The sequence below is a fragment of the Rattus norvegicus genome, chromosome 4 (assembly GCF_021556685.1).
Source record: "Rattus norvegicus strain SHRSP/BbbUtx chromosome 4, alternate assembly SHRSP_T2T, whole genome shotgun sequence".
In the NCBI taxonomy this organism is placed as follows: domain Eukaryota; kingdom Metazoa; phylum Chordata; class Mammalia; order Rodentia; family Muridae; genus Rattus; species Rattus norvegicus.
This window is the reverse complement of record NC_141537.1, coordinates 59,087,772-59,110,944: the sequence shown is the minus strand read 5'-3', so window position 1 is coordinate 59,110,944 and position 23,173 is coordinate 59,087,772. Positions and strand designations below refer to the sequence as shown.

The 23,173-nt window shown below is 45.0% G+C and overlaps 1 long non-coding RNA gene across 1 annotated transcript; it reads right to left on the bottom strand.

The window, feature by feature from the left end:
• Window positions 1–18,453: 18,453 nt before the first annotated feature.
• Window positions 18,454–22,818, bottom strand: LOC102552812 (uncharacterized). Its single transcript, XR_015686409.1, has 3 exons — window positions 22,232–22,818; window positions 22,027–22,148; window positions 18,454–20,926 (listed from the first exon to the last, which is right to left on the bottom strand). It is a non-coding gene; the product is annotated as an uncharacterized LOC102552812 (long non-coding RNA).
• Between the last annotated feature and the right edge of the window lie 355 nt (window positions 22,819–23,173).

The following is a 23,173-nucleotide window of genomic DNA, read 5'->3' as shown; positions in this document are numbered from 1 at the left end:
ATACCCTAATTCCAGCATGCAGGAGGCAGAAGCAGGCAAATCTCTTCAAGTTTAAGACCACATAGCAAATTCCAGGCTATGCAGGGCTACATAGAGAGAGACCCTGTCTCAAAATAAATAAATTAAATAATACATACATAAGCACAACCCTTGCTTTTTATATATAAAAATAACTTAATCTAAAAAGAAAGATGGGGCTGGGGATTTAGCTCAGTGGTAGAGCGCTTACCTAGGAAGCGCAAGGCCCTGGGTTCGGTCCCCAGCTCCGAAAAAAAGAACCAAAAAAAATAAAAAATAAAAAAATAAAAAGAAAGACAAAATTGGATAGGACTATTTTGAACCTGAAAATAATTAATGACTCAGGAAAGGCTTAAACTTGGGGAATATTAAGTCAGAATTATATTGGATTTAGCACATTTCAAATTTATTAGACAACTATGATAAATACTAAGTACAGCCCCATATTGAAAATAGAAATATGATTGGCAAGGCTCAGAAAAGAGAACGCACTTGGTATAATGTTTAGAGAAAGCTGAGCAAATTTAGTTAAAATACGCAGTACAGAGAAAGCAGAACATTTGCTGACCTCACACAGGAACTGCGTGCTCTTATTGAAGCCTGAAGTTTTCTCAAGAAAGTCAGTGGGTCTGAGGCTGCAGAACTGGAACTAATTCAGATCAAAGCCTAAAACCCAAACAAAAACCTAAAGGACCAAACTACCACCTGCGTGTACCGTACCTGGATGTTCAGTAAATGAAATAATCAAAGCTGGTTGGCTTCTCAGGGGTGTGTGTGTGTGTGTGTGTGTGTGTGTGTGTGTGTGTGAGAGAGAGAGAGAGAGAGAGAGAGAGAGAGAGAGAGGGAGAGGGAGAGGGAGAGAGAGAGTGAATGTGTGTGTGAGTGTGAGTGCGTGTGTGAGTGTGTGTGAGTGACTGTGAGTGAGTGTGTGAGTGTGAGTGTGATAGGATATGTGCGTGAGTGTGTGTGTGAGAGTGAATGTGTGTGTGAGTGTGTGAGTGAATGTGTGTGTGAGTGTGTGAGTGTGTATATGAGTGTGTGTGTGCGTGTATGTGTGTGAATGAGTATGTGAGTGTGTGAGTGAATGAGTGTGTATGTGTGTGAGTGAATGTGTGTGAGTGTGTGTGTGAGCATGTGTGAGTGTGAGTGAATGACTGTGTGTACGTGTGTGTGAGTGTGTGTGTGTGTGTGTGTGTGTGAGTGAGTGTATCAGTGCCAGAGTTCAGTATCAACAATTACTTTCTTCAATTGGTCCCCACTTTACTTATTTACTTACTAGTTTGTACTGTGTGGCAGGAGAGTTGGGGGTCTGTGGTCAGTGGACAACTCCGAAGAGCTGGTTCTGTCTTTCCAACATGCGGTTTCCAGTGATTGAACACAAGCTTTCAGCTTTGTGGTGAGGTTCCTTTACCTGCTAAGCTGGCTTGCGTTATCATCATCCCTACCATCATCACCATCATCATATGCATTATTATTATTATTATTATTATTATTATTTAATTGATTCTTTGTGGATTTCACATCATGCACCCTAACCCCACTCATCTCCCTGTCCCTCCATATCTGCCCCCAACCCCTGTTAGCCCCAACAAAAGGAAACATAAATGAAAATAGAAAAATAAACGACAAAATAAATCTCACTGTGGAAGCTGCAGTGTGTCACAGTGTGTCACACAGTATCCCCTTTTGCTCAAATAGTTTTCTGCTCAGGGTTCATTGCACTGAGTCATTGGTTCCAGGCTTTTGGCTTTTGCTCCACTCTCCATACTGCATCCTCCACAGGACTCCTCTCGGATATCCTTTAGTTGCCTTGTGTCATGGAGATCCAGCAGCTTTGGTTTTGAAGGAAGGGCCCCTTCATGTACTCCAGTGGTTCATAAATGGGGTAGATGCTGGGGTTGGGGGGGGCAACCCAAAGCCCTGGGTTTGGGCCTCAGTGTCAGGTGAATTGGTCAATCTGTCAGGTCCCCCTCTTAGCCCAGGGGAAGGGCAGGGCCAGCTTACCCTAGGCCCACAACCAGCAAGGGGCAGTGCCAGCTCTTCTGCTCTCATGGGTGCCTCTCCTATGACCACACCCCCAGAGTTAGCTCTCCCATGCTGTCCGGGTGCAGGGGTGGGTTGTGGGTAGCTCTCCCCCACTACAGTCCCAAGCACTGCAGTCAGCAAGAGGCAGGGCCAGCTCTCCCACTCTTATACCCTGGGGCCAGCTCTCCCACGCTGCCCAGGTGAGGGGTGGGGCCAGCTTTCCTGCAAGCTGCAGCCTTTAAGGAGCTGGGATAACTCTGCAGAGTCCTCAGATATCAACAGGACCCCAGGCAGCAGCCCAGACCAGGGACATCGCCCATGCCCTCAGGTGACAACACAGGCTGTTTCTCACTGCTCTAGTGTCTCCAGTTCTCCCTCCCTCCATAGCGCACAAAGCACTCTGCTTCTCTTTCTTCCCCACTCTCCATCACGCTTGCTCACCACAGTGGCACCAAACTGAATGGCAGCAGGTGGACAGCAGGGTGTCCTCTGGGTGTCTTCTCCTTGCTATTATTTTTTAAAGATTTACTTTTACTTGGGAAGAAGCCAGAAAAGGTGTCAGATCCCCTGGAGTTGGAGTTACAGGTGGCTGTGAGTTGCTCAGCATAAGTGCTGAAAGGCGAACTCGAACTCGTGCCCTCTGGAAGAGCCGTAAGCATTCTTACCACTGAGCCACCTCTTCAGAATAGGAAAGAGAAAATAGGCAGGAAACCAGAAGCGTCTCACCGTGTTGTGCTGTAACATCTTTACTGCAGTGTTCATGGTACGGTGGCATCTGCACGTATTAATTCAAACATTTGTATGGGCTAATGTGTAAGTCAAGGTCCACAGAACTGTTAGAAATGCAGCAATAAGTGTGTGTTTCTTGGCAAAAGTGCAAAGATGAGCCACCATTGCCCTTGAAGAGCTCACTTTCTTGCTGGGGAGTCAGATACAAATGGGGCTCCAAGAGATGTTTAGACCATCTGTCTTGTAAAGTGAAGTAGCCCTTAACTGCTTCAGCCTCATGCTTGGAGGTGGCAGCCATTTTGAACATTTCAACTGCCCACCTCCCTAACTGTATTAGTCCAGTTAATTTCCATTTCATATATGGGATTAATGCACTGCCCACCATCCCAAGAGGGCCACTTAATTTTCCCCTCCAAATCCAAATTTTAGTTAAACCTTTAATGAACAACTTTCGTAGCTTGAGAAGACAGGCATGATTTTTGCTGTGGGGACAAACAAAAAAAAAATTGTTGTTTTTTTCTTTTTTAAAGCAGGAGAATGAACAGAAAAGAAAGATGGTTGAGAAGAGCTTGTCCCATCCTAGATCAACCCCTCAAGACTGGTTGGTTACCTGTACTTAAGTCCCAGAGAATTCCCTATTGGTATTTTATAGAATTCCTATTAAGCCTGTTCTAGTCAGCTTCTCCCTTTTTCAGCCAGACAGTCCTAATCAATGCCTAGAAATTAAGGACCAAGATCTCTTGGAGCAGGAGGAAAAGAGAACTTGGCATTGATAGAAAAGAATGGTCTGGGGCTGGAGAGATGGCTTAGTGGTTAAGAGCACTAACCGTTCTTCCAGGGGTCCTGAGTTCCCAGGCACCACATGGTGGCTCACAACCATCTATAATGAGATCTGATGCCCTCTTCTGGTGTGTCTGAAGACAGCTAAATACAGGGCACTTATATATAATAAATAAGTAAATAAATTAAAAAAAGAGAATGGTCTACAAAGAAAGTGAAGGGAAAAGCTAGAAAGAGAGATGTCCTCTGCCGAGCCAGAAGGAACACGGAAGATGCTGTTGAAGAGGGAAAAGCCATGTGAGCAGGTATGGAGGATGGGTACAGATGTGGAAAGGAACGACGGGGAAGGCAGAGGCAAGAGCTCGACACTGGACTAAGCCTCTGGGTAAGGAAATAACCATGTACACAAGCGCACAAAACACTCATCCACAAAGGATAAAAATAGATGAGTCATTATAAAATCCATCTATGGTGGATCAGGGGGATAATAATACAACCATGCCCCTTGAGCCCACCACCCAGCAGAAATGATCCTCATCCTGTACATTCTGCCTCATTACCACTCCCACCCACGGTCCCTCACTGGACGTACTGTGGCGTGAATCCAAGGCGTAACTCTTAAACCACGATTTTTTTTTTTTTTAATTATGGACTTGCCACCATCACCATCACTGACACAGGACGTGTGCAGGATTTCAGCCACTGCAAGTTTTCGAATGGTATATGATATGAGATAGAAACAAGGAACTGTGAAGCCTCCTCAGCTCGTCCACTGTGGCTGGCCGTTACCTGCCTCAGGACCTGACTCGGAGGACAGAGATTTTCAACATACTGCTAAAGTATCTTCGTATCTCTGATCCTAACTGTAATGGAGGGTAAAGAGGTGGGGAGGGCGTGAGAGACTGTGCTAACGACTGTACTGTTGAAAGGAGAAAGACAGACATCGAAGGCGTGGCTCAGTGATAGTAGACCTCACTGCTGTGTACGTGCGGCTATTAAAACGTTTATCCTGGCTCCTAGGCTGGAAGCCTGTTATGAGTGTGAGATTGCCCGGTTCCTAATTCCCTTTTCCTCATTAAGATGTTCCTCATTCTGTAGTTTTGACCAACAACTTTGAAGGGCGTAATGCGTACACTCCTGAGAGGCAGAGTCTGGATCGGCGCCTTTCTCTGCAGCACTGCCGTGTAGTAGGTGTTCCCTGAAAGACGAAGAGAGAACAGAGAAATGTTCAGTTGTAGCCAAACAGATTGTAGTTGTGGTATTATTGGTTTCTGGTGGCCTGTCATGACAAGATGATACAAATAGATATAGTTTTATTGTATTATTTGAGAGTGAATTTACTTATACAAAGGCTATGGACTTGGTGGCACCTGGCTTTAATCCCAACATTGGGGAGGCAGAGGCAGGCTGATCTCTGTGAGTTCGAGACCAGCCTGCTTTACATATTGAGTTCCAGGACAGCCAGGGCTACATAGGGAGACACAAGCAAACAAACAACCAAAATAAAGAAGAATAATTTACTTATAGAACTGCATCCAGATAACCAAATGGCATCTGTGTATGTTGTCAGTTCTTCGTATTCACAGGTTCTCTGAGTTCAACTGGCTGTTGATCCATAGTTTTCTTTTTGTGGCCCTAGGGGGTCACACTCAGGAGCCTGCACATGGTTTAAAAATACTTCACTGAAGAGGCGGAGGCAGGAGGATCATCACAAGCTTGATTTCAGGCTGGGTTACACAATGAGACCTTGTCTCAAAAATCCAAAAATCAAACAAATGAACGGATGATATCTTGAAGAAAATTGTGTCTGTATTAAATATGCCCACCTTTTCTCATCTCATTATCTGCTAACAATACAGTATAATGACCATATAACATTCACACTGTTAGGAATTACAAGTGACCTAGCGGTGATGTACAGCACACAGGAGCACATGGGTAGGTTAAATGCAAATGCGATAGATTTACTTAATGATTTTGGTATCCGTGGACTGTGTTCTCCATGGAAGGGTGTCCTCTGTGGATACCGAGGGACTGTGCTTTTTTGTTTTGTTTTGTCTTTTGAGACGGGGTTTCTCTATATAGCCCTGCCTAGCCTGGACCATACCATATAGACCATGTTGGCCTTGGTCTGCAGAGATCTTCCCGCCTCTGCCACTCAAGTTCTGGGATACATGCCACCAAGGTATGTACCCTCATGCTAGGCTTACGACTGTACTTTTTTTCCCCCAGACCTGGGGACCGAACCCAGGGCCTTGTGCTTGCTAAGCAAGCACTCTACCACTGAGCTAAATGCCCAACCCCTACAGCTGTACTTCTAAATGATAAGTTGATGAGTCTGACTCATTACCACAGCCCACTCTCTGGTCTACTTAGCATCTGTATTATGTCACTTTTACACATGTCTAACTTGATAAGGACACAAGCAAGTCATGCCTCACCTGACAAAATACAAACTCTGTGTACCACAGAAAACATACTTATCCCCCTACCTAAAGATATACAGTCCCTTTAATTGTTTTGGAATAATGTTCATCCAGACCTACAATCCACAGTCCATATTTCATTCTATAGAATTTAAAGATTATGCAGAGACATAAGACTAAAATAATAAACACATTCTATGTTAGTAAGGGGATGGAAGCCATAGATATAGGTATAGATATATAGATACATGTTTTCTTTTTCAAGACAGAGTTTCTCTGTGTAACAGCTCTGGCTGTCCTGAGACTTGCTTTGTAGACCAGGCTGGCCTCAAACTCGAAGAGATCCATTTGCCTCTGCCTCCCCGGTACTAAGATTAAAGGCATGGGCCACCACCACCTGGCTTCAAAAACATATTCTTATCAAACTAAAGGAATCATATGTAAGTGGAGACATAGAGCTGTAATTGCAGGTGGAGGTAGAAGGATCAGGTGTCGAAGTCGTTACACTTCCTGGCTACGCCAAGTTCTCCCTCCACCAACTGGCAATTACCTACCACAGCTTTGCATGCAACTGTTCACGTGGTGATTTATAGCTAGCTCATTATTCTTCCCTGAGCACTCAGCTCAGCAGGTTGTGATCAGGAAAGACCAAAGCCTCCCTTCCGAAGGAGCTGGTCCTTTAAAAACAGCCTTGCTAGTATAGTTTACAGCAGACTTGCTGACTGACTATATTGATCAAGTTTAGGCAAATTTGTTTTCAGGGTTTGTGTTTGTTTGTTTGTTGGTCTGGAGGGAGTGTACTGAACACCAACTTCCTAACTTTCTCCATGCCTCGTTTTCATTTTATTTTGTTCTATTCTAGATAGCCTTGTGAGTCCACAGAAGTCCTCTACCATGGAGCCACGCCTCAATGCTCAAACTGCTTTTTTTTTTTTTTATTAACTTGAGTATTTCTTATTTACATCTCGAGTGTTATTCCCTTTCCCGGTTTCCGGGCAAACATCCCCCTAATCCCTACCCCTCCCCTTCTTTATGGGTGTTCCCCTCCCCATCCTCCCCCCATTGCCGCCCTCCCCCCCAACAATCTAGTTCACTGGGGGTTCAGTCTTAGCAGGACCCAGGGCTTCCCCTTCCACTGGTGCTCTTACTAGGATATTCATTGCTACCTATGAGGTCAGAGTCCAGGGTCAGTCCATGTATAGTCTTTAGGTAGTGGCTTAGTCCCTGGAAGCTCTGGTTGCTTGGCATTGTTGTACATATGGAGTCTCGAGCCCCCTTCAAGCTCTTCCAGTTCTTTCTCTGATTCCTTCAACGGGGGTCCTATTCTCAATTCAGTGGTTTGCTGCTGGCATTCACCTCTGTATTTGCTGTATTCTGACTGTGTCTCTCAGGAGCGATCTACATCCGGCTCCTGTCAGCCTGCCCTTCTTTGCTTCATCCATCTTGTCTAATTGGGTGGCTGTATATGTATGGGCCACATGTGGGGCAGGCTTTGAATGGGTGTTCCTTCTGTGTCTGTTTTAATCTTTGCCTCTCTATTCCTTGCCAAGGGTATTCTTGTTCCCCTTTTAAAGAAGGAGTGAAGCATTCACATTTTGATCATCCGTCTTGAGTTCATTTGTTCTAGGCATCTAGGGTAATTCAAGCATTTGGGCTAATAGCCACTTATCAATGAGTGCATACCATGTGTGTTTTTCTGTGATAGGGTTACCTCACTCAGGATGATATTTTCCAGTTCCAACCATTTGCCTACGAATTTCATAAACTCGTTGTTTTTGATAGCTGAGTAATATTCCATTGTGTAGATGTACCACATTTTCTGTATCCATTCCTCTGTTGAAGGGCATCTGGGTTCTTTCCAGCTTCTGACTATTATAAATAAGGCTGCTATGAACATTCAGAGCACGTGTCTTTGATATATGTTGGGGCATCTTTTGGGTTTATGCCCAAGAGAGGTATAGCTGGGTCCTCAGGTAGTTCAATGTCCAATTTTCTGAGAAACCTCCAGACTGATTTCCAGAATGGTTGTACCAGTCTGCAATCCCACCAACAATGGAGGAGTGTTCCTCTTTCTCCGAATCCTCGCCAGCATCTGCTGTCACCTGAGTTTTTGATCTTAGCCATCCTCACTGGTGTGAGGTGAAATCTCAGGGTTGTTTTGATTTGCATTTCCCTTATGACTAAAGATGTTGAACATTTCTTTAGGTGTTTCTCAGCCATTCGGCATTCCTCAGCTGTGAATTCTTTGTTTAGTTCTGAACCCCATTTTTTTTAATTAACTTGAGTATTTCTTATATACATTTCAAGTGTTATTCCCTTTCCCGGTTTCCGGGCAAACATCCCCCTCCCCCCTCCCCTTCCTTATGGGTGTTCCCCTCCCAACCCTCCCCCCACTGCCGCCCTCCCCCCCACAGTCTAGTTCACTGGGGGTTCAGTCTTAGCAGGACCCAGGGCTTCCCCTTCCACTGGTGCTCTTACTAGGATATTCATTGCTACCTATGAGGTCAGAGTCCAGGGTCAGTCCATGTATAGTCTTTAGGTAGTGGCTTAGTCCCTGGAAGCTCTGGTTGCTTGACATTGTTGTACATATGGGGTCTCGAGCCCCTTCAAGCTCTTCCAGTTCTTTCTCTGATTCCTTCAACGGGGGTCCTATTCTCAGTTCAGTGGTTTGCTGCTGGCATTCGCCTCTGTATTTGCTGTATTCTGACTGTGTCTCTCAGGGGCGATCTACATCCGGCTCCTGTCGGTCTGCACTTCTTTGCTTCATCCATCTTGTCAATTGGGTGGCTGTATATGTATGGGCCACATGTGGGGCAGGCTCTGAATGGGTGTTCCTTCAGTCTCTGTTTTAATCTTTGCCTCTCCCTTCCCTGCCAAGGGTATTCTTTTTCCTCATTTAAAGAAGGAGTGAAGCATTCACATTTTGATCATCCGTCTTGAGTTTCATTTGTTCTAGGGATCTAGGGTAATTCAAGCATTTGGGCTAATAGCCACTTATCAATGAGTGCATACCATGTGTGTTTTTCTGTGATTGGGTTACCTCACTCAGGATGATATTTTCCAGCTCCAACCATTTGCCTACGAATTTCATAAACTCGTTGTTTTTGATAGCTGAGTAATATTCCATTGTGTAGATGTACCACATTTTCTGTATCCATTCCTCTGTTGAAGGGCATCTGGGTTCTTTCCAGTTTCTGGCTATTATAAATAAGGCTGCGATGAACATAGTGGAGCATGTGTCTCTTTTATATGTTGAGGCATCTTTTGGGTATATGCCCAAGAGAGGTATAGCTGGATCCTCAGGCAGCTCAATGTCCAATTTTCTGAGGAACCTCCAGACTGATTTCCAGAATGGTTTTACCAGTCTGCAATCCCACCAACAATGGAGGAGTGTTCCTCTTTCTCCACATCCTCGCCAGCATCTGCTGTCACCTGAGTTTTTGATCTTAGCCATTCTCACTGGTGTGAGATGAAATCTCAGGGTTGTTTTGATTTGCATTTCCCTTATGACTAAAGATGTTGAACATTTCTTTAGGTGTTTCTCAGCCATTCGGCATTCCTCAGCTGTGAATTCTTTGTTTAGCTCTGAACCCCATTTTTTAATAGGGTTATTTGTTTCCCTGCGGTCTAACTTCTTGAGTTCTTTGTATATTTTGGATATAAGGCCTCTATCTGTTGTAGGATTGGTAAAGATCTTTTCCCAATCTGTTGGTTGCCGTTTTGTCCTAACCACAGTGTCCTTTGCCTTACAGAAGCTTTGCAGTTTTATGAGATCCTATTTGTCGATTCTTGATCTTAGAGCATAAGCCATTGGTGTCAAACTGCTTTTATTCTCTGAGATGCACATGTCTTCATAGACCAAGCAAGCAGTCAAGAGGGGACTCCTTAAGAAGCATCACAGTTGGGGCTGGGGATTTAGCTCAGTGGTAGAGTGCTTACCTAGGAAGCGCAAGTCCCTGGGTTCAGTCCCCAGCTCCGAAAAAAAGAACCAAAAAAAAAAAAAAAAAAAAAAAAAAAAAAAAAAGAAGCATCACAGTTATAAGGCTCAAGTCTTTGGAGCTGGCCTTGATCTCCAGAGAGTGGTACCACATTTAGTTTACTTGCTTGGTAGCTAGAAGCAGATATACAGGATTTCACTCCCCCCCCCTTATTTTCACCACAATAGCTTTCACTGTGTTCATAAGCCAGTGCAAGAGTTCTCCCCATTGCTGAGTGTGCCTGTGCAAACTGAATACCATAGATCCGGGCAACAGCAGAGATAAACTGACACCAGACCTCTGTGGCTCATTTGGCAAGCGCAAACCCCTTGTTCTGACCTGTACACTGTGGGTGTTTAGGAATCAGTATCAATCCAGAGCCCGTTCCAGCTTCCCTACACTTATTCCCCCCTTTCTGATTCATAGTATAGAGGAGGCAAGGAGAATTCATATTGCGAATGGCTGACTGAGTAGTAGGACCCCTCTTCACAGGGAGTTGGACTTCTTGCGAGGGTCTCTAGGTTTGGGACCTTGCTCTCCAGTCTGTAGAAAACTGGTTAAGGCACTAAGGTTCTTTACACTTCATACCTAAAGTGCCTCCACTTTAAAAAAAAAAAAATGAAGAGTTTAAGGCTTGGGAGAATGACTCAGAGGAAGAGCCTATGTTAGTCTGCCTGAGGTCCTAAGTTCAATTCTCAGCAGTGCAAGGAAACGAACAATCTTTCTGTGGGCTGCTCATCCCGTCTAGTTCTAGCGACATGACTTGCTGTTGCCAAAGATCTGCAGGTCAGACTGTTCTGATGACTGCACTTTGCTGAAGAGCTGCTACCGCTGGCTCCAGGCCACCCAGAATCCCATTCTCTCCCCTGCATTCAGAGAGCTCATTTCAATGGTAGCTGTTTCTGCTGTAATTCTTGGCCTACAGAGAGCTGTCACCAAAGAGTTCATTAAGGAAGAGCTTCGAATTACAGTGCATTAATCTCCTTGCTTTGGGGGCCCTCCTGGTGGGCATAGGAAACGGTAGAGGCGGTACATAAACGTACTGCCTGATCCCAATATCCCTGAGCCTTTGGAAGTTTCCCTCCATAGCAGTGATTCTCTACTGGAGCTGATTTTACCCTCCAGCAGCACTTGGCAATGTCTAAGCCATCTTTGGACATTATAACAAGAAGAGTGTTACTGCTGTCTATTAGGTAGGAACCAGGGTCTCACTTAGCTCACCCTAGTCTCGGCCTAACTGCTAACCACTGTACAATGCCCTGGGCATTCTCCACTTCCAACGTTGAACAACTCTGCTCTATCGTAGAGGGAATACCTTTTGGTTTACGTCACCTTCAGGTTTAGATTTCTATTAACTAACCAAACAACCAGAGCCCTGTCAGATTGAGAATCCCAACAAAGTATTTGTCAATAAAATCAGCTGCTTAAATGTTATATTTCCTTCATTCTGGTCCCATACTCTTAGGATTCATTGGTTGTTAAAAACTGTGAACTTGCTGAAGAGATGGCTCGGTGGTTAGAGGCATGTGTTGCTTTGCAGAAGACCCAAGTACGGTTCCTCTGTACTTACATGGTGGTTCACAACTATCCATAACTCCAGTTCCAGGGCTTCTGACACCCTCTCCTGAACTCCAAGAGCACTGTGCACACATGGTGCACATACATACATGCAGGCAAAACACACATACACATCCAACAAATCAATGTAAAAACAAACAAACAAAACCCTTCAACTGTAAACATTCTTCAGTCTGCAAAGATAGACATTCGAGGAAGAATCCAGTTCTTCCCTGTGTATCTTATCTCTTCAGGCTGTGGAAACTGCCTTAACTTGGGACTTAGAGTTCTAAGAGCAATGAGAAGCAGAGGGGGGATTTTGGCGGGGGTGGACTGCATCCCTCGTCAAGCACCCAGCTCATGGGAAGCCTTTATGATGTCTTCAGGCAAAGAAAGTCTGTCACAAATCTTTAATGGAATGACATGGGGAGAATAAATAAAAACACTGAAGTGTAATTGAATTTTACATTTCAAGTGCGATCCATTCTTTACAGACATGATTTCATTACACAGAAATAGACACGATTTGTCTGTTTTGAAAGAGCGGCTGGATATAAATTGGTTTTCGTAGATTACATTTGTTCTATTATGAAATTCATTTGTTTGTGATGGCAATTGCTGGGATACTTCTGTCCCTGACTCTGTAACTCACCTTTCCAAGGTGAGACTTTTGTAATGGTACACCGTTCTCTGTGGCACCTCTTTCTTTATGGAACATTGTTCTCTGAGGTACCTTTTGTGGGCACTCACCATGAATGAAAACCCACAATAATAATATCCATGAAAATAATTTTGATACCTGCATCGACAATAGAGCTGTGCTTCCGGGAGTGTTCAAACCCAGGGTAGTGAGCCTGCTGTGAACACCCATTATACTGTGCTCAGCGCTGAGACACAAACGTTAATGAGGAGCAGCTATAAACTTAGGTACCTACACTCTGGCTAAGTTATTTACACTGAAAACAGAGATTGGGTCTGACTTTGCCAATGATAAAGGAATATAAGTTTAGAAAAGTGTGTTAGCTCATGGCTGTAACTCTAGCCCATGGAGGCTAAAGGCGGGAAGATTATCTTGAATCTGAGGTCAACCTGGGCCACGTAGTGAGTCTAAGACAACCTGAGATATAAAGTAAAACCCTGTGTAATAAGGAGGAAAAAGAAGCTGGGCAGAGTGTTGTATTCAGGAAGCAGAAGAAGGGGATGAATTTTGTGTGATTCCCAGGACCCACACAGGGGAGGGAGAGAATCAACTTCTGAGTTATCCTCTTACCTTCATGTGTGCGCTACGGCATAGGTGCACGTCTCCTCCTACATAGACAGAAAGCATAGTTAAATATTTTGTTTAAACATTAAACGTTTGTACCATGCATGCCTGGTAACACCATGCCTAGCTCCCGATGCTTTTTAAAATGAAATTTCTTGAAAAGAAAAACCCAGAATGGTGAGACACAGCTAGGATCCCAGCACTTAGAGGTTGGCAGCAGGAGACCCTGTCTCAAAAATAAAAATAAAAATAAACAACTGACTTTGTGCACTTGTAACTAGTCCTGGGGAGGAGTAGACTAACTTAGCCTATTCCAGGCCTTGCTACAGAGAGAGAGAGAGAGAGAGAGAGAGAGAGAGAGAGAGAGAGAGAGAGAGAGAATTTTTTTTAAAAAAGAAAACAAAATCTAGAAGCCCACTGTCTTTCAGGGTTTTCTTTTGCACATGTATACACATGCACATAAGTCTGATTGATGTTTACTGTTTCTGGAAAACTGGACAATGTCAGAGGCAATGCCTGGAATTTTTAAAGATCTGGGGAAATTAATACTTTCCATTTGCATTATTTTTGAACCTCCTGCTAGTTGTATTAGGTAACTGTTTTTAGATGAATTCTTAGTGAGTGTTAAAAGTGTTTGCAAGTGTTTACTTTGATGTGTAGCAGGGTATGTTTTGCCTAAGGATTTGAAAGGGGGTCTAAGTTTCAAAACTAAAAGGAGAGGAATAATAGCACAATTTTAACACAGTCTTGCCGAGGAGATGGCTCAGTGGTTAAAAGCGTTTACCGCTCTTGCAGAAGAGCCCAATTCTGTTCCTAGCACAACCATCTGTAACTCCTACTCCCAGTCTGGAATAGGAGTTACAGGGGATTGGATGTTTTCTTCTGACCTCAGCAGGCTCCTGAATACACGTGATACACAGAAACTAACCCTAAGTTTTGATTCTACCAGGAAGAGTTCTACACGTCAGAAAAACCTTACCTGCTGTTGTAGTCTAAATGTGACTATAAACTCATGCATTTGCACACTTGGAGTACAGTCTCCCAACCCCCACTTCACCCATCCCCATTGGTGGAAGCTTAGAGAGATAGAATCTCACTGGAGGAAGTAGATCATTGGGTATGGGCCTTGGGGCTTTACAGCCCAGCTCCACTTCCTGTTCACTGTTTCCTGACTGTAAATTCAATGTGACCACTTACCTCTGCTGCAAGCAGTGCCTTCCTGCCACGGTGGACCATATCCTCTCAACCTGTAATCCACAACAGACTCTTGCTCACTTAAGTTGCTGCTGTCAAGAACTTTGCCACAACAACCAGAAAAGTAGCTTCTACATAAGCCAAAATGGCGGCAGCTGTAGTCATGATGCATATTAGATTACCTAAATGGATGGATGAATTTTCTTCTCCCCTTGGTGTCAAATAAACTTCGAATTTGAATGACTATAGATAGCTTGAGCTCACAGTCTCTATTCAGCAATTGTATCTCTCCTACTTAGAAACAGTAAATTACCCTTGCCTCAGTAGGCACTTGGATTTATTGCCTTAAGTACCTGTATTGCCACTGGAGGCCATATGAATATCTGTGGTCCTAGCGGCCTCCCAGGGCCTTGTGTGGGTTCATGGTCCTATGGCTGTGGCCAAGTCTGTGGTCTGTGCTATCTGCAGAAACCATGTGGAAGCCCATAACTCGTGCTCTCACTGACTGTAAAGAGCAAGGAAGCTACTTTGGCAGTGATAATGATGACTGAAGATGCACAGTTGAGAAAGAGGGACAGGGAAGGCTTCTGAAACAACCCCTATCCCCACATCCCCACCCTCCACCCCTAGCAATAGCTTAAATGGAAAGCCACTGAGGAGAATTCTTAAAAGTGTGATGAGGATGCTGAAGTGTAGCTCTCCAGGGAGCACTTCTGGTGGGCTGTGGAGGGGAAGGATTCAGTTCTACTTACTGGTCAGGACAAAGAGAGCTTGACCATGCTCCAAAGCATATAAAGATAACACAAATTGGACTTGTGTTTTCTGGGGTTTTTTTTTTTTTTGGAGGGGGTTTCACAAGGGTGGATAGGGGGTGAACATAGAAAGACTAGGAAGTGAGTGTGATTGGGGTCAATGAGGGAATACCGTCTGAAATCTGTACATCATACCTTAAAAACGACACACGATCAAGACACTTATTCTGTGTGTTCTCCATTCAAGCCACCAGAAAGCAAAGGGTGACCGAGTTCATACATGATAGTATGCATTTGAGATTGATTTGAGTACTCCTGGAACTGGAGTCACAGATTTGAAACTGTTTCAAATACGTATGTAGGTAGAACCCAATACTATCTGAGCTCAGTATCCATTGTTCCTTCTGGAACCTTCTCAGTCTTTCCTCTGAGAAACACCCTATCACTCGCCATTTTAGGTGAAGTAACTAAAAGGCACATCTATCCTTGGGCCCTGAACATGGAGCATTGGACTTCTTCTGGCCAATAATAATGTAAGGTGGGCATGTGGCCCAAGTTGATCCAATCAGAATGAAGTTAGGAATTGTTAGGGGAAAGGAACATTTCTTTTCTCTTTTTTCTAGGAACTGTAGCATTGGTGTTGACCTGCTTGTGGTACAGGGGCTAGAGGGAGGAAGTCCCAACCCCAGAGGGATCCTGGGAGGAAGCCCACAATGAAGAGAGACCAAGCTGAGGTGTACCCAAGCCCTGTTGATGTTTGAGTCCAAAGATCCAGTGGTTCCTATCATCAGCCCTAACCTTAGGGTGGCTCAGTAAAATTCTGTGGGTTTTCTTTAAATTTATCATATTTTGTTTGTTTGTTGCCTAAGTCAGATAAAAATAGTCACTTTGTAACTTAAAAAGTACTGACCTGCAAGCCACTCCTTTGGCTGTGTGCTGTGAACATTAATAGGATTCTCCTTTTCTTAGTCCATCCCACGTGCAAACCTGCCATGCAGTAGTCAGATCTAGGACGCCTGCTTTGTAGCTTAGCTACTGGCTTTCCCTTTACCTCTGGCAATGGTCTCCTTTCAGCCACACTATCGGGGAGCTCACAGTGGGGCTTCTTTAAAGGTAGATTCAGAAGGCTAGTTATGCAGTCAGCGGGCCACAGCTCCTCAGGCAGATGCTCTGCAATGGTCAGCTCCCTCAGAGCCCAACTCCAGGTGATCCCACCACCAGCTCCTGACTGAGGTGGAAAATAACCTCAAGGAACAGAACTTAGCTCTCTGAGCTGGGGATAATCAAGGGATGAGTCAGCCTTCTAGAGAAAATTGTCTCTGCCAGGCCCCAGCCCCCACCCCAGCGAGGCCTGCCGGCTTGTGTGCTTCTTTCAAGGGCATAATAATACCTTATATATGAAGGCACAGTAGATCCGTGCCTCTCAAAGCGCTGTGCATTCGTTATCTCATTAGGATAGCGGATTTGCTATTTTTTTTCCCTTCAGATTCATTTAAAAAAAAAGTCAAATCCAGCAAAGGAAATTTTCATTTGGCTCTCAACAAGCTTGGAGAAGAGAAAAAAAAAAAAAAAAAAAAACAGGATTGAATCCAAGTTTTTCTAGAGACAGATATACCCTGTCTTTCTTAGGCTCAAGATATCAAGAAGGACAGGGGCTAGAGTCTAGAGAAAGGGCACACTGGGAGCTGAAGTCCCAGTTTTAGTTCCAAATCTGCTAGGTAGTTGTGTGACTAGGACAAGCTCTGTAACCTCTCAGTAGCTGATTCTGCCTTTGAGAAGCACACTGAGGCTTCCTGGGATGTTGGCTCTGTGTGTGTGTGTGTGTGTGTGTGTGTGTGTGTGTGTGTGTGTGCGCACGCGTGTGCACATGTTGTCCATGTCAGAAGCCCCAATACAGTGGGATACAGAGCTGAGCTCAGCCCTCGTGGGGACTCTATGGCCCTCTTAGGTCCTCTGAAAATGGTAGATGGGTGGCGACATCAGTCAGTCAAATTCTGACTGCTTACAGAGTACTTCCACTTGGCCAGGAAACTGCTTGTGGGAAGAGGCACAAGCAGACATTGTGTAGTTCCTTGGAATGAAAGTATGACCAACCTGATGGGATAGTCTTCAAACAAACAAATAACAACTTATTTCTCCCCCCACCCCCTTTTGGCTACTGGATTATAGAAGAATGGTCCTCATAGAAATTGAATTCCCGGGGTTGGGGATTTAGCTCAGTGGTAGAGCGCTTGCCTAGGAAGTGCAAAAAAAAGAAATTGAATTCCCCTAGGAATCTCGCGGGGAATAAGGAACTGCTGAAGCTCCAGGTCAGCCAGAGGAGAGATTTCACAGTTCTGACGACTCTCTACCTTGCAGGAGAGACTAGAGCAGAGCTGAGTCAGCAATGGGCAGATCTGCACTCTGCGCAGGACTGTTTACTTATTCTTACCTCTTGCCCTCTGCTTAAACTTAATCCTTATGTCCGTACCTCAAGTTTGGGCTTTAAATATGTCATCCAAAGGTTCGTGTGTTGGAAGCTCTGTCCCCAATGTGGCTATTCTGTGGCCTAAAAAGTGGGACCTGGTGGAAGATAACGAAGTTATTGGGGCATTGCCTTTGGAAGAGCTGAGACTAAGGAAGCTGGATTCTGAAGTCAGTGAAGGACAGCAGTGGCAGCAGGAGCAGGGTGGATGAATTCATTGGTGGTCAGTGAAGAGAGACAGGAAAGAGCACGAGCTTTTCCTTCAGACTCTGGGGAAGGACCTGCCCCTCCCCTCAGTTAATCTTTCCAGGAAATACCTTTATAGAGTAGCCAGTGGCCTGAAACCCCCTCTAATAGAGTCACCTAAGGCATGTGCATATGTGTGTATGTATGCCTGTGTGCAAGAGTATGTGCATGTGTGAGTGTGTGCACATATGCATGTGTATGCATGTGTGTGCATGTGTGTGTGTGTGTGTGTGTTAGAGGACAACTTTTGGTGGTTAGTTCTCTCCTTCCACTATGGGTTCTGGGGATCAAAACTCAGGTCAGCAGGTTTGTAAGGCAAGAATTTCTACCCATTGAGTCACATTGCCGTTCTCGTATTCATCTTTCTATGTGGCTGCTGGCGATCCAACTCATGTCTCATGCTTGAGAAGAAAGCCCTTTCCAGACTGAGCCCTCTCCCCAGACCCCAACAAAGACAATTTAATGTTTGGTAAGAGCAGCCAGTTGTGGACTGAAGTACCCTGAAAGGCCACTTTCAAGTTCAACTCCAAGTTGTTGAAGATTTCTGTGGGTTGATGGACTGGAACTTGCTGCCTGCTGAAAGTTGAAATGTTGCCAACCAGAATCAAGATTATTTTAGGCTATCATTGGTCTTGTGATCAGCCATTTATCACCTGTTCAGGTCTGCAGGTAACTGTCAAGTAATAATGTTACACTGCATTAATTTAGCAGATCACCAAGCTCTACCAACCTACAAGCTGGAATGAGATGTCATCTGAAACCTGATCAGAAGCGTCTCTGTTCTGCTATGACTTGACAATGTCCTTATCAAGGTGTTTGGTAAATGCACTGGTTTGGTACTATCTTTTGGCGGCTGGAGAGATGGCTCAGTGGTTAAGAGCACTGACTGCTCTTCAAGAGGTCCTGAGTCCAATTCCCAGCAATCTCGTGGTAGCTCACAACCATCTGTAATGGGATCTGATGCCCTCTTCTGGTGTGTCCGAAGACAGTTACAGTACACTCATAAATCAATCAATCAATCAATCTTTAAAAAAATACTTTATTCATCTGATTCCTCAGTGGAATGAGTCTTTGGGCAATCTAAATCTGTGTCCTGGACTGTGATTACTCACACTGGGCTCTGAATAAAATATTTCATTTCCTTGTTGGGATGGTTAACCTTGGTTATCAAATTGACTGGATCTGGACTCAACTAAGGGACATAACATGCCAGTGAAATGGCTCCGTAGGTATGATCATCATGGTCAGATGCTGTGTTTGACCCCTGGAACCTATAAGGTAGGAGATAATTTACTCCCCAAAATTGTCCTCTGATCTCCACATGTGTGCCTCCCACCACATGAACAATAATAAAATAAAATGCCTTTGACAAATCTATGAGAGGAAGGGGCGGGGAAAGAGATTGATTTCCTGAAGAATTGACTGAGGAAGACCATCCCTTAGAGTAGAAGGCAGCTTCCTGCAGTGTCTTAGATATGAGGAGGAGATCTGAGGGAACAGCTCCTATGTCTACCTGCCCTCCTTCACTGCCTGCTGGTGAGTGCATCCACTCTGTTGCTGTGACTGCTGCTACCATCTGAACCCAGCTTCTCTGTGTCCTATCAGGGGGGCTCTCTAGGAATTCTCCAGGCTTTCAGCACCAGATCAGGACTGATGAGACATCCAGTCTTGTGAACTGAGTAGTTACTGGTTCTCAGCCTCTCTAGGATGCGAGCAGCCATGTTGGACTACCTAGCCGGAATCATGTAAGCCAATCCCCTTTGTAATATATGTTCACTCAGTGTTTCTATTACTCCAGAGGACACTGACTACACTTTTGAGCCATAACCAGTTTGCTTGCCCCTTGCCTGCAGCTTCTTGTTGGATTCCTCCCAGGTGCCCAGACTACTTATTTCCCCAATCCTGTGCTTTAGGAGCTCCATCCCAGGCAGTATCCAGTCTCCCTTTGCGAGGGCTAAAGCTGTGTTTTAAGTTTAAATTACTGTGTTGAAGAGATCTATAAAACAAAAATACCACTAACTTATAAGCTGCACTTGCCCGAGGGCAGGTAACTTCCTGGAATGCTGGAGCTGTTGTTCGAGAAAGGTAACAAGCCGTGAGTATTTGCTCCTGTAAACAAGCTTGGTTGTCCCAACTGCACAGGATGTGCTTGATCTCACAGAGGTTTCCATCTATGTGGTATGTAGGCAGGAAGTATGTCAGAGTGTATTCTTGCCCCTAATTGGATGAAGACGAAGTGTGCAACCTTATGAGTTCTGTCTTTCTAAGTCTCTGGCTAATTAATGTGATTTGGGGCCATCCTCTGGGAATCCCCAGTATGGATGACCAGTGTCTGTCATCCTGGCCAGTATTTAATAAAGCTTGTTTCAAATTTGGCTCAAAAATTGTGGTAGTGGTCTCATGCTCAACCAGGGAGATTAACACCTTTCCCCAACCCAACTTGACTGTCAGGCAGAGGTTAAGACAACTGGGCTTACTGGAACACTGGCAGTTACACAGACTTTCTAGTATGCAGAAAGAGGGGCTATGGCTAGGCAAATAAAGATGGCGGCTTCTTCCTTACCCTCCTGACTTGAGCCAAAAAACCTGGCATCTTAAAACAAAGGCATTAAAGGTTTTTGTCTCCCATTAGCAGGCCCCCAGCTGATGGCTGGCAACAAGTTCAAGGCCTGATCACTCAATAGTTCTGGGCCAATCAACCATCCTAGCTTCTTTCAAACTGACCAACTCTAAATGAGGGAAGGAAGATGCTCCAGGGGCTTTAAAACCCCAAGCCTCAAGAAGGGACTGGGTTTCTGTCTTTCTTTTTTTTCTTTTCTTTTTTTTTTTTTTTTTTTTTTTTTGGAGCTGGGGACTGAACCCAGGGCCTTGTGCTTCCTAGGCAAGCGCTCTACCGCTGAGCTAAATCCCCAGCCCCTGGTTTCTGTCTTTCTAAGACCTGAGATAACCCCCTCCACTACTCTGCTCATCTGCTGTGTGCATGTGGTCCTCCCCGGTCCCCCATTAAACACCTTTCTTTAACTGCTAGTCTGGTCTACAGTGCTTGAGATTTCTCTGCCACTTGTTTCAGATTTTTTTCCTGCCTTTTAACTCTTCACCTGGAGAGATAACAAATCCAATGGAGCACCCTAGACTGTATCATGTCAGGGCCTTGTCTCTGGGATTTCTTCTGTAGACTGCATCACACTGGCTTCCAGTCCCTCCTCCCATTGCCCAAGGTCCTGGAGAAGGGAGCCCCTGCTTGTGGTTCGGTTCCACGGAGGAGTAAAGGCAGCTGGAGAGGACACGGAACTTTGGAACTCTGCTGGAGGATGCTGACTTTGCTGGGAAGAAGCCTGCAGAACTGCTACAGGGCAACTGGAAGACAGCAGGCCTTGATGTGTCAGGAGGGGATTTCCTGAGGTCCACCTGGCTGACAGAGTCAAAACTGAGTTCATGTTCCCAGGCCCCAGAACACAGCTCCTGTCCTGCTTCTTCAGATGTTTCTTGTTTGTCTGTTAACCAGTAAAGGACAAAGAAGGAAAGCGCTGTCATCCTGTTATCTAAACTAAGACACACAAATCATGAATGTGCTGCCTGTCTTGATTTAAATGACTTCAAGCAGCTTGTCCATTCCTCTATTCCTTTGTCATTCTAAAACTCTGGGCCAGACCCAGGAGGGACCTGACTGTGAAAGCTCATGGACCCAAGAACCATGAAACCAGGTGACCCAGATAAAGCCCAGCCAATGGTACCTTCTCGTTTAACCCCTTGTGTCAAAATAGGATTGCTCAATGCAACAGACCACCTCATCCCCCTTGCTTTGGGTTCCAGCTTATAAAAATGTACAATCTCCTTTCAGGGTCAGGGTTCAGATCCGGACTGACTGCCTCCCTGGGTGCTCAGAAATTAAAGCTTTCATTTTTAAGCTTCCATATCTGAAGTGAGTTTTTCTGGCTTCCACTCTGAACCCAACAGATGCAGAAAAAATAAAAAGGAGGTTGTAGTCCTTCAAAGTCAGAAGAGCGGGAGTGAGGGACTCTGAGGAGAGCAGGGAAGGCATAAAGAAGCTTCCAGGAAGTCCACTCACCTTTGTCAAGTTCAGAAGGATTGTGCATATATACACATATATGCTTGAATGGGCCTTTGGGATGAAACCAAACCCCAAGGTGTACGTAGGACAGAAGTCTCATCACCAAAGTCCTGACCAGAACTTCTGATGAATGCTACTTTGAGTGGAGACAGTAACAAGATCACATTCTGCCCTGGCAACTGAAGACTGGAAATACCATTCTATCATGTTCTCCATCACAGTGACCGAGAGAAAATCTCAAATCTAGAAGGCCCTAGACAAAGTAAATTCTGTGAGTCTAGACAATATCATGTAGTCTAGGCTAACCTAACCTAGTTTAACCAACTATGTGAGATACTGTCTCAAAAAAAAACAAAACAAAAAAACAACAACAAAAAACAAAACAAAAACAAACAAACAAACAAACAAAAACCAAGAAACAAAAGATGAGTCCAGGGATGGTGGAATGGGTGAATCTGTTACTAAAATCCTGGCTGAGGGTTTGGCTCTAGAGAGCCTCATAGACCATACCCAGTTACTCACCCCACAGGACCAAATGGGAAAGAGAGTGATGAAGCCGAAAAGGAATTTATACAGTCAGGCCATATTGAAAAGAGCAGGGAGACCAGCATCCTCTTGCCTGGCTGTGGATACTGACAATAGACCTAGGATAGCCAAGGAACAAAGCCTTAGTCAATGTGCTTAGTCAAACGGTTTGACCTCCCAATCTGGCTGATCATTATCTCACCTCTGGTCTCGGGGTCCTTCAAGCACTGGGGAGGTGGGGGGTGGGGGGAATCCCACCCCCACCCTCAAAGGCTCCTGGTTCCTGGAATTTGAGATGAGGCGGGGGAGTAGATTAAAGGGAAAAGCCGAAAGAAAGAAAAAAAAAAAGGGAAAAGCCGATTTGTTGGACAATGATGAGATCCTCCTCTTTGAGACACCATCCCTGTGTTCTGGAATATGGTGCTACTAAAGCCGGTGGTGGTCCACGCATCTGAGGCAGGATAGAAAGCCTTTAAGGGGACGGGAGAGGGAACGAAGCCCCTCCCCCTCAATTTTAGTTTGGTTTCCTTGCTGACTGGGAGTCAAGGAACATCAAAACAACTGATAAAGCTGGAAAGGCCTGAAGGCATAACGCAAGTTGTCTTTCTCAAACAAGGATGTTAAAAACAACAAATAAACCGGGTAAACTGGGTACGCCGGGACACGCCTGTAACCCCAGCACGGACTAGGTGCTGGGGTACGCTGGGACATGCCTGTAACCCCAGCACGGACTAGGTGCTGGCAAGAGCATCAGAAGCCGACTCAAGTTCAACCTGGGCTACACTGGCACTGTTTCAAGCAAGAGGAAGAAACGAAGAAGGGAAGGACAAAGGGGGACAGAAAGGGAAGGGGGATCTGGAAGGGGAGGGGGGAGAGAGGGGGAAGGATAGGGGGAGGGGGAGTGGAGAGGGAGAGGAAGAGAGAGAGAACATGTTTATTTAGGAGAAGAAAGTTTGTAACAGAATTGCACTCCTCTCGAATACTTAAATCATTCCAGGGTGACTCAAAAATAATCACCTTAGAATTTCCTGCACAAAAGAAAATCATGGGGCTGGAGAGATGACTCAGTAGTTAAGAGCACTGTCTGCTTTTCCAGAGGACCCCAGGTTCAGTTCCCAGCACCCACATAGCCTTTCACAGCCAT